Source organism: Oryza glaberrima, chromosome 11 (genome assembly GCF_000147395.1).
Source record: "Oryza glaberrima chromosome 11, OglaRS2, whole genome shotgun sequence".
Lineage (NCBI taxonomy): Eukaryota > Viridiplantae > Streptophyta > Magnoliopsida > Poales > Poaceae > Oryza > Oryza glaberrima.
This window is the reverse complement of record NC_068336.1, coordinates 8911400-8922023: the sequence shown is the minus strand read 5'-3', so window position 1 is coordinate 8922023 and position 10624 is coordinate 8911400. Positions and strand designations below refer to the sequence as shown.

At 44.7% G+C, this 10624-nt stretch overlaps 2 pseudogenes; one reads left to right on the top strand and one right to left on the bottom strand.

Annotated features, from left to right (window-relative positions):
- Positions 1-340: 340 nt before the first annotated feature.
- Positions 341-4782, bottom strand: LOC127755665 (putative disease resistance RPP13-like protein 2; annotated as a pseudogene).
- A 756-nt stretch (positions 4783-5538) lies between these two features.
- LOC127753994 (uncharacterized) lies at positions 5539-8832 on the top strand (annotated as a pseudogene).
- The last annotated feature ends 1792 nt before the right edge of the window (positions 8833-10624 follow it).

Sequence of the window (10624 nt, the reverse complement as noted above, 5' to 3'; positions counted from 1 at the left end):
CTTTCTTATTTTCTCTGTCCACTTTTTGCCTAGAAATTATAAAATAATGTCTTTTAGTGTCCTCTAGCCAATTACATGAATTTTATGGTGTTTCTCAGCAGTTACACAATATTATAGTATCTCCATGCTAATTACACAAATTTTTGAATGCCCTGTAGCAAATTTTGCCAAAGAAAAATCACTCATAAATGCACCGATATATAGAGGACCAGAATGTATGAAAGAAAATTGGGTTTAACTCCGTTATTTGTGAGGCTGTTGAGCCATTTTCCATGTTGATTTGCCCCACACATGAAATTTGAACCACACGAAAGACAAATGCATGACTTCAGAATTCTTTCTAAACATCTGTCAGTGTAGGACCTTCATATACTGTAAGGTCGGGCCTAATTTTCTCTATGAACTCCTCGAGCTCCTTACTGACACTACTCAATTTGAGCACAGTAAGGTTTGGTCGCAACTCACAGATGCCCAATGCAACTTCTGGTGAGTAGTTGGAAGTATTTGAAGAATTATCTGCCCATTTAATATCCCCATCAAGAACTAAGCTCTCAACATAGCGAAGGCTTGGTGCAGTGAACACAGATGATGGAATCTTGTCCCCAGTCAATTTCAAATGCCCAAGGAGCTCTAGCTTCTGGAGAGCACGTTCCAATGCTACTCCATGGTTGGCATCATTAAATCCATGCAACTCCAAAGACTGAAGATTGGTCATCATGTCCAATGGACATGTCAGTCCACCCCAATTTTCCGCAGGTTTTACACCATGTAGAGTTTGTAGGTTATTCAGTTCACCAACGGAGTTTGGCAGTTGAAGCTGTGCAGCGATCACGTGCCGCAATGTCTTAATCCTCCAGAATTTTGGTGCAATGATTTTGACTTTGCTGTTCCTTATGTCTAGGGTCTGCAAGTTGAGGAGCCTTCCAATGCTTGATGGGAGATTCTCCAAATCACAGCTGGTAACACCTATGTACCGTAAGTGAATCATATCGCCAATCGCATCAGGCAGCTCAGCAAGACGTATTCCACCTATGGAGATTACCCGAAGGAATTTAGAGCCACACATAAACTTTAATGGGTCTTTCCTTGGTATGTTCTTTCGGTCATTCTTCAGGTCCGGTGTAGCGCTGGCACCTTCTCCCTCTTCGACACGACATACGAAGGAACGCAGCTTGGGGAATCTGTTTCCAAAAGGAATATAGTTTCCACTATCATTCTGAATGGAAAGGCGGCGCACTGCTGCTGGTGCAAGAACATCAGTGTTATCATGAATCTCAATGAAGCTAGCTTCACGAGCCTCTGATTGCAGGAACCGTAGAAGTCGATTGTGAACCTGCACTAACTCAATCTTTTAGCATTCATTCCTATATTTAACCTCAACTAGGAACCTTGAGATAAGCTCCTTGAGATATTCTTGGGCTAGGTCCTCCATGTTCTTGCCCTTTTCTGGCTTGATGAAGCCCTCGGCTATCCACATGCGCATTATCTGATCCGCAGGGTGAGTGATATTTGTAGGGTAAGCAGCAAAGTAGAGGAAGCATGATTTGAGGTCATGCGGGAGGTCATCAAAACTTGTTGAGAAGATCCTCTCAATTGTCATTCTATTGGACAGTTTAGCTTCTGTGGTTGGCATCAACTGCTGGAGCAAGGCATCCCACTCAAAGGGCTTTTCTTTCGTCAAGAGAACACCGGCTATCTTGTTACCTTGACTCTCTCCCGCTTCTACGCCAGGCATAAGCTGTTGTTAGCCCAAAGACTCACTTGCACACACACAACTCTCTCTCTCTCTCTCTCTCTTTCACTCGATGAAACACACACAGAGAGGAGGCAATGACAGAGGAAGAAGATGAACAGCACGCAATGAAACAAAGAGACGCAAGGAAATTTCTTGTCACTGCACACCAGTGAACCACCACACACTTCACTTTCTATTTTCCACACTTTAATCACACACTGATTACATGCTTAAATAGCACACACGCGCAGCAGCACACTAGCCACGTTTTTTTGCCGCACTAACCGGCCACCACTCACATGACTTAGCCACTAATTAACCACTAATCACGTCTCTATGCATGCAGGCCATATCTCTTGCATGCAAATGCACTAACACACATGCAACACAGCTAACTGATCCACAATCCATGCCACTAGTCCAGCTACTTGACTCGGCCACTACTCCCAGCCGATATCCACCTATAGCTTCCTACATGCAAGCACTTACATGCAGATCATGGATTTTCTTGATCAAGCTAACTCATGCACGCACTAATCACAACTCACACAATAAACAACAAGATTAAGTCTAACAGCTGTTGCAGCACTGAATCCCAGTCGACATGCATCTCTTTTGACCGTAATAGTCCTGCCAAAACCACAATCGTTAGAGGATGACCCCCAGTTATCTTAAAGACTTGTTCATTGTAACTGACTTTATACCCTCTTGGCTTCGTGTAGTTGTAACCATAGACCCTGCGACAGAACAGTTCTGCACTTTGGCTTTCATTCAACCTGCCCAGCTGGATTGTACTTCCACTAATGTTTTTGGAATCAGCGCCTACTTTTATGTTGAGGGTGTCAGCATGCTTCGCAACTTCCTGGCTCTCAGGCTCTAAGATAAGCACCACTCTGCTGCCATTTCTGTTGTCTGGCAAGCTTGCCTTCACACAATTAAGCACTGTTGTAGAGTTTATGCCACCCAGGATAACTAGATACCTCTTATCATGCAGAAAAGAACGGGGCTTCTTGGTGATATCAGTGTCTTCCCCTTCTGATGGTACTTTATCCAGTGCCGCCCTTTCATAGACTTGCTTCAGGAGATCATTTGCACTAGAATTTGGTGGCATGCTGTACAAGATTAACTTATCAAAATGGTTTTCGTGATCCTTAATGATTTTGCTCAAGATAGTCAACATGAGTGTGCTCTTCCCAATACCAGTCTCCCCCAATATGGAAATGAATCTTTGCTGTGGAGTATGTTTATGAGAAAGGAGATGATTCTCCAGTGCCCTCAAGTAACCATCAAATCCCACCGGAGCGTCCCCTATGTTGTCCCTGGAAATTGAGTTGCATCAAGGATTAATTGATTGTGGTATTCCTAAATCTCTATCCCTATCTAACATTATGTGCCTAGTGCCCTAGTCCAATGTTACTCTGTCCAGCAGTCTATGTTGCTTTTGAGACATCGTTTTTCTTTGATGAACTTGTCTAGACTCTGCATATGATGCTTCATTTCCAAATTCTTAATTTTATGGATCCACAAAAATCCCTAAATAAATTAGATACCCCTAAACTTCACGACGCCTAACGCTTGTTTTACTTCATGCAGGAATCGGTAATGACTTCACTAGATAATTCAATTCATAATTCAATTATAGTCGCATACCATTAAGCCTGCCAGTGGACTGGGTGGGAATGGGTTTATTGTATTGGATTTCCTCTTGGATTGTGTTTGGATGGTTTGTAATGGGCTGAGGATATAAATGGGCTGGGACGGTTTGGGTGGAAGAAAATGTGGGTTGGTGTGGTTTGGATTTGGTCACCGTTTTTCTAGACTGGAAATGGGTTCAATCCATGGATTTCTATTGGACGGCAGAATGGGCACAACCCAAAATGGTTGCCGTGCATCGTCAATCCCCAATTCCTCTTCTCCTCGACAGCCAAGTCAACACCACATCCACAAATCGCTCGATGCACCGCCGCTGTGCTTGTCGATGCTTTCCTCGCTGCCGTGGCTCGCCGGCGAGACGTTCCCGTCCATCGCCCGTGCCGTGCTTGCCGATGCTTTCCTCGCTGCCGTGGCTCACCGGCGAGACGCGCAATCTAGGGCAAGCACATGTGATGGCGAGGTGAGGGCGATGGCGTATGCACGGGGGGCGTGGAAGGAGGCGGAGCTCCTGGACAAGCGGCACGACCAGCGGTCACTGCCGCACCGACGGCCCAGTCGCCGCAGCTGCCTTCTGCTCCGCATCTTCCGCGCCGGCAGGCTGCCATTGCCGTCGATGACGATGGCGCCATGGAGTTCTGCTTGGAGGTAATTGTGGCGCCATGGATTAGCCTACGCCGCGCGAGGAAGACGATTGGTTCGTCGAGGTCAGCATCCTTGTTGGTGGTCAATGGATTGAAATGGGTTTGAGTGGTTTGGAAAGGTGGATTGAATCCATATGAGGGGAATGGATTGGTTTGGTTTGGACTGAGGTAGAAAATTGGTTGGATTGGTTTGGGTTCTAAAAGTTGATTTGTGGACTGGATTGGTTTAGGCTACTTTAACTGGTTGTCGTGGTTTGGACTGGGAATGGTGCGGGTTTTGATCCATTGGCAGGCTTACATACCATGCAGCAACTTCTGTGATGGAAGATGTCCATGCCCCAGGTGTATGCTCGATCTTGAATTCCTTGTGATTCTCTGATATCTGGTCTAGTCTGCTCTTGATTCTTTTTATCCGGCCTGATAAATCATGTCGAACAGAGATTTGCGTGGTGCAGCCGGTTAAGTATCTGCGCCAGATTTTCCAACCACGGTAACCCTGGGCCTCTAGATCGACCTGCACTCATGTAAGAGAATCACCAACCATTTGTAACCCAATGAAGTATATCACTTGTTTGAACACAGCATCACATCCTGTTACCAGGAGCTAGAATTTCTGGCATAGTAGGTACAAGTATGGCGTGAAAATTCACGAACCTGCCATACACATATATATGCATCTACACCAGTCATTTAATCCATTATCTAAAAAAAAAATCTACACCAGTCATTTGCATTATTTTTACTTGCCCCCATGTCCTAGTTTGTACTGAAAAAAATGCCTCCTCCCTTATCTGTTCACAATTATCAACATTGGCAATGGTTGCCTTGTGTTTCTTCATTCTTTTATGGGGAATGTCCATTTTTGCACTTTAACTTTGTTCAAAATCCAATATTCGCCTTGAAGTAAAAAAAAAGGATTATTTTGTTATACTGGTGGAGAAACCATCTTTCGTCGGTCGGCCGAATTCCACAATAGTCCCGGATGCAATAAAAACCGGGCAAAAGATGATCTTTAGTCCCGGTTAAAAAGGGTAACGGGCATATTTGATCTTTAGTCCCGGTTGGTAACACCAACCGGGACTAAAGATCATCTTTAGTCCCGGTTCAAATGCTGTCAGGGCCTGTCAGGCCCCCCCAACCGGGACTAAAGATCGTAACTTCACTCCCGGTTGGTAATACCAACCGGGACTAAAGATCTCGGGGATCTTTAGCCCTGGTTGGTAACACCAACCGGGACTAAAGTCCCACCCCTATATATATGTCTTCTTCCTCCTCCAGCTGCCCGAGCAAGCTTCAAAATTTCTTTAAAAAAGAGGGGAGGTCATGCCAAAATTTCTAGTGAATTTATTTTGGTGATTACATACAAATCGGAGGTGCCTAAAAGGTTTGCAACTTCATCCTCCAATGTTTTTTTTGTCAATCTTATAATTATTGTATGACTGTCATTATTGTAAGAATAATTATTTTTGTACGATTTTTTTTCAACTCATGTAGATGGATCAGCAATGGATGTACGCTGACCGGCGGTCCAAAGAGTTTATTGACGGCGTGCACTATTTTTTGAGAGTGGCCGAAGCTAACAGGCAAAGGGGTTTTATTTGTTGTCCATGCAATAAGTGTAAGAATCAGAAGGAGTATTCTGCATCCAGGACTATTCATTTCCACTTGTTTGAGTCGGGGTTCATGCCAAGCTATAATTGTTGGACATCCCACGGAGAGCAAGGTGTTGAAATGGAAGAAGATGAAGTGGAAGACGACAATATTCCGGACTTTGCTCAGTACATTGGATTTGAAGGAAATCAAACGGGCGAGGAGGAAAGGGATGCTGATGGTAATGACGTTGCGGATGATCTTGGTCAGATGTTGCAGGACGCCAAGGAGGACTGCAAAAGTGAAAAGGAGCCCATAAATTGGACAAGATGTTAGAGGACCACAGAACTTCGTTGTACCCAAGTTGCGAGCAGGGGCACAAAAAGTTGGATACCACTCTGGAGTTCTTGCAATGGAAGTCAAAAAATGAGGTTAGTGACAAGGCATTTGGCGACTTATTGAAACTCGTCAAGAACATTCTTCCGGAGGGAAACAAATTGCCCGAGACAACGTACGAGGCTAAGAAGATAGTCTGCCCGCTAGGACTGGAAGTTCAGAAGATTCACGCATGTCCGAATGATTGTATCCTATATCGCGGTGAGGAGTATGAGAACCTAGAAGCATGCCCTATTTGCAAAGCACTACGATACAAGATTAGACGAGACGATCCAGGAGAAGTTGACGGGCAGCTAACAAAGAAGAGAATTCCTGCTAAGGTGATGTGGTATTTCCCTATAATACCACATATAAGGCGTTTGTTCAGGAACAAGGGGAATGCTAGAATGATGCGATGGCACGCTGAACAGCGTCAACAGGACGGGATGCTGAGACACCCCGCCGATGGTTCGCAGTGGCGAAACATAGACAAAAAATTTAAAAAATTTGGAAAGGACGCACGAAACATACGGTTTGGTTTGAGTACGGATGCCATGAATCCTTTTGGAGAGATGAGCAGCGGCCATAGCACTTGGCCCGTTACGATGTGTATCTACAACCTCCCCCATGGCTATGCATGAAGAGGAAGTACGTAATGATGCCGATTATTATTCAAGGTCCCAAGCAACCTGGTAACGACATCGATGTGAACCTAAGACCACTGGTCGAAGATCTTAAGCTATTGTGGAAGAAGGAAGGTGTCCCCGTGTGGGACGAGGACAAACAGGAGGAGTTTAACATACGAGCGCTGCTGTTCATAACCATCAACGATTGGCCTACACTTAGCAACCTATCCGGACAGTCCAACAAGGGGTACAAGGCTTGCACTCACTGTATGGATGAAACAGAAAGTACGTATCTTAAGCACTTTAGGAAGGTTGTATACATGGGTCATCGTCGATTCCTTGCAGCAAACCACCCGGTACGGAAGAAAGGCAAGCACTTCGAACATAAGGCTGACCACCGTACGAAGCCTAAACATCACAACGGGAAAGCAGTGTTTGCTATGGTTAAAGATCTTAAAGTAGTGTTCGGAAAGGGGCATGGAAGCCAGCCTATAGAGAGCGAAGATGGTCACGCGGCGATGTGGAAAAAGAACTCTATATTTTGGGAGTTACCTTATTGGGAGTTCTTGGACGTACGCCACGCAATCAACGTGATGCACCTCACTAAGAACCTTTGCGTAAACCTTCTTGGCTTTCTAGGTGTATACGGAAAGTCGAAAGATACACTGGAAGCACGTAATAATCTGAAGCATATGGAACAACGCGGCGACCTTCACCCGGAACCAAAGGAGAAGAAAGCCATTACTTGAGTCCAGCCAGCTACACTCTTAGCAAGGCAGAGAAGGAAAGTATGTTTGAATGCTTGGAGAGCATAAAGGTACCGTTTGGATACTTCACGAATATCAAGCGAATAATAAGCACGAAGGAGAAGAAGTTCACAAACCTAAAGTCTCATGACTGTCACGTGTTGATGACACAACTGCTACCAGTTGTAATAAGGGTTATCCTTCCAGACAATGTCCGGGCAACAATAACAAAGCTATGTGCATTCATGAACGCAATTTCGCAGAAGGTCATCGATCCGGATAGATTAGAAGCCCTTCAGAATGATGTGGTGCAATGTCTCGTCAGTTTTGAGTTGATAGTTCCACCTTCATTTTTCAATATAATGACGCATCTGTTTTGTCACCTTGTGAAAGAGATCAGTATTCTCGGGCCTGTGTACCTACACAACATGTTTCCTTTCGAGAGGTACATGGGCATTCTGAAGAAGTATGTTGGTAACCGTGCTCGTCCAGAGGCAAGCATCGCCAAGGGTTATAGAACAGAGGAGGTCATTGAATTTTGCATAGAATTTATCGAAGATCTTCGCCCAATCGGGGTACGTGAATCACGCCATGAAGGGAGACTACGGGGAAAGGGAACTCTCGGAAGGAAAGCAATAATGACGGTAGACAACAATTTATTCCGTAAAGCCCATTCCACGGTTCTGCAACAATCTTCATTGGTAGCTCCTTACATCGAGGAGCACTTGGCTCTAGTTCGTGCCAGGAACATCGGTAAGTCGGATGCATGGATTACACGGCATCACACTGATACTTTCTCCGCGTGGATACAACAACATCTCATGGGTAACGAGTCGATCAACTAACAACTTGCCTTCCTGGCGAGGGAACCGTCTGGGTCGATCGCGACATTCCAGGGATATGAGATCAATGGGTACACATTCTACACGAGAGGCCAAGACATGAAGAGCACGAACCAAAACAATGTTGTCCGTGTCGATGCCATGGGACATGATGGAACAACTGGCACGTATTATGGTACCATCGAGGACATATGGGAACTTGACTATGGTCCTCTCAAGGTCCCTCTGTTCCGGTGCCAATGGGTTAGGTTGACTGGTGGAGGTGTAATGATTGATGACAGTGGGATGACAACGGTTGACCTTAACAAGGTTGGATACTCGGACGAACCTTTTGTCCTTGCCAATGATGTAACGCAAGTCTTTTTCGTGAAGGACATGTCTAGCAAAGGAAAGAAGGGCAGAGGGCCTGACGAGCCTAAGCGTCATGTGGTTCTCCCAGGCAAAAGAAAAATCCTCGGAGTTGAGGACAAGACTGACGAGGATTACAATCAGTTGGATGGGCAATCCCCTTTCACGGTGACGATTGACCCTAGCATCCTCCTATCAAATGAAGACACCCCTTACTCACGTAGCAATCACATGGAGGGAACAATAGTGAGGAGAAAGTACGTGCGGTCAACCGTCACCGCCGATGTATTGCCGTAATTATTGTGTACACGATGTAAACTACTTTGGATGTATTGATTATCCATATAAATCAATTGATGTATGGCATATGTTAATTACGCATGATTATTAGAGGTTTTAACAAGTTTAAATCATGTATATGCTAGTTATATGCGATACTTACAATTTTTAAAAGTTTTAAATCACGCAGGTGGCAATTTCATATGTTAATTAGAGTTTTTAACATTTAATTTACTATCATTCATATGCTAATTATAATTGACTAGAGAATTTTTAAAAGTTTCAAATCATGCATGTGGCATTTACATATGATAATTATAGTTTTTAACAATTAATTTAATATAATTCCTATGCTAAGTATATATGATGATTACAATTTTTATTAATTTTAAATCATGCCGTATGTATATACATATGTTAATTAGAGTTTTTACCAATTTAATAATATCATTCATATGCTAAGTATATATGATTATTATAATTTTTATAAATTTTAAATCATATTTGCTTATTACGTTTTATCCACTTAATTTATTACAGACAACAATAATTTTTCGAAGTAATTGTCATTAATCTTTGTACTTTAAATAATTGTAATGCATTATCTTCTATTTTAGAAACACATATGTAATGGAAAATAATATTTAGTGCGCTTATCAGTAGTCCCGGTTCTTAACCCTAACCGGGTTTAAAAAGAATTTGGAAATAGCGGGAAAAGATCTTTAGTCCCGGTTGAGGAGAACAACCGGGAGTAAAGAGTATCTTTACTCCCGGTTGTTCTCCTCAACCGGGACTAAAGATCTAGGGCTATATATATTCCCGATGGGCGCCCTCGTCTTCTCCACCAACACTTAGAAGTTTTTGCCCGATCGATCTCTCTCGGCTTCTCCTTCGCCGCCACTGCCTAGGGCATCCCTGCGCCGACGCCGCCGCCGTATCTCGCCGTCGTCTCGCGCTCATCGTCGTCGGCGCCGCCTCCGCCTCCTCCGCCACTGCCGCATCTCTGGGGTGAGAGCCGCCGCGCGCCGCCTCCCTCTCGATCTCTCTCTCTGATCTCGATCTCTCTCTCTCCCTCTCGGTTGCTGCCAGCCGCCGAGTTTCAGACGCCGACGCCGACCTCGTCACGACACGACGCTGCGCCACGACGCGCCACGAGACGCCACGACGCCGCACACCGCCGCCGCTCCACGCCGATGCCGCGCGCGGCGCCACGCCGCCGCGCCACGCACCGGCCCGATGCCGCGCGCGGCGCCACGCCGCCGCCACGCCGCCCCGCCGCCGCTCCGCTGCCGCCACACCGCCGTCCCGCTGCCGCCACACCGTGAACGAGAACATGAACGTGAAATGCAATTATAGGCAGGTTAATGAACGTGAACGAACAAACATAGGTGAATGAAACGTGACCTTAAGGAGAACGCGAGCGTGAACGATATCGTGAACGAAACGTGAACGTCAAATGCAATATATGTTACTTCGCGTTTATCCTAATACATCTTTTTGTATCTTGTAGAAAAGACGTTGTCGGAGTTGTCCCTCAAGCCGGAGTGGTAGAGCTAGCCCTCGAAGGAATTCGCCCAGGCAAGTGACGTAATTATATATATATGATTGTTATATTTGTAATGCAATTAAGAATATTAGATTTGTAATAAGACTTAATTAGCATATAAGATTGTGTAGTGTTCTAATATACGACAGTTACACTTAGAATACATGACTATTTGAGTTTTAGTATAAGATTATTGGAGTTTTAATATAAGATTATTATATTTGTAATTAGACTTAGTATATA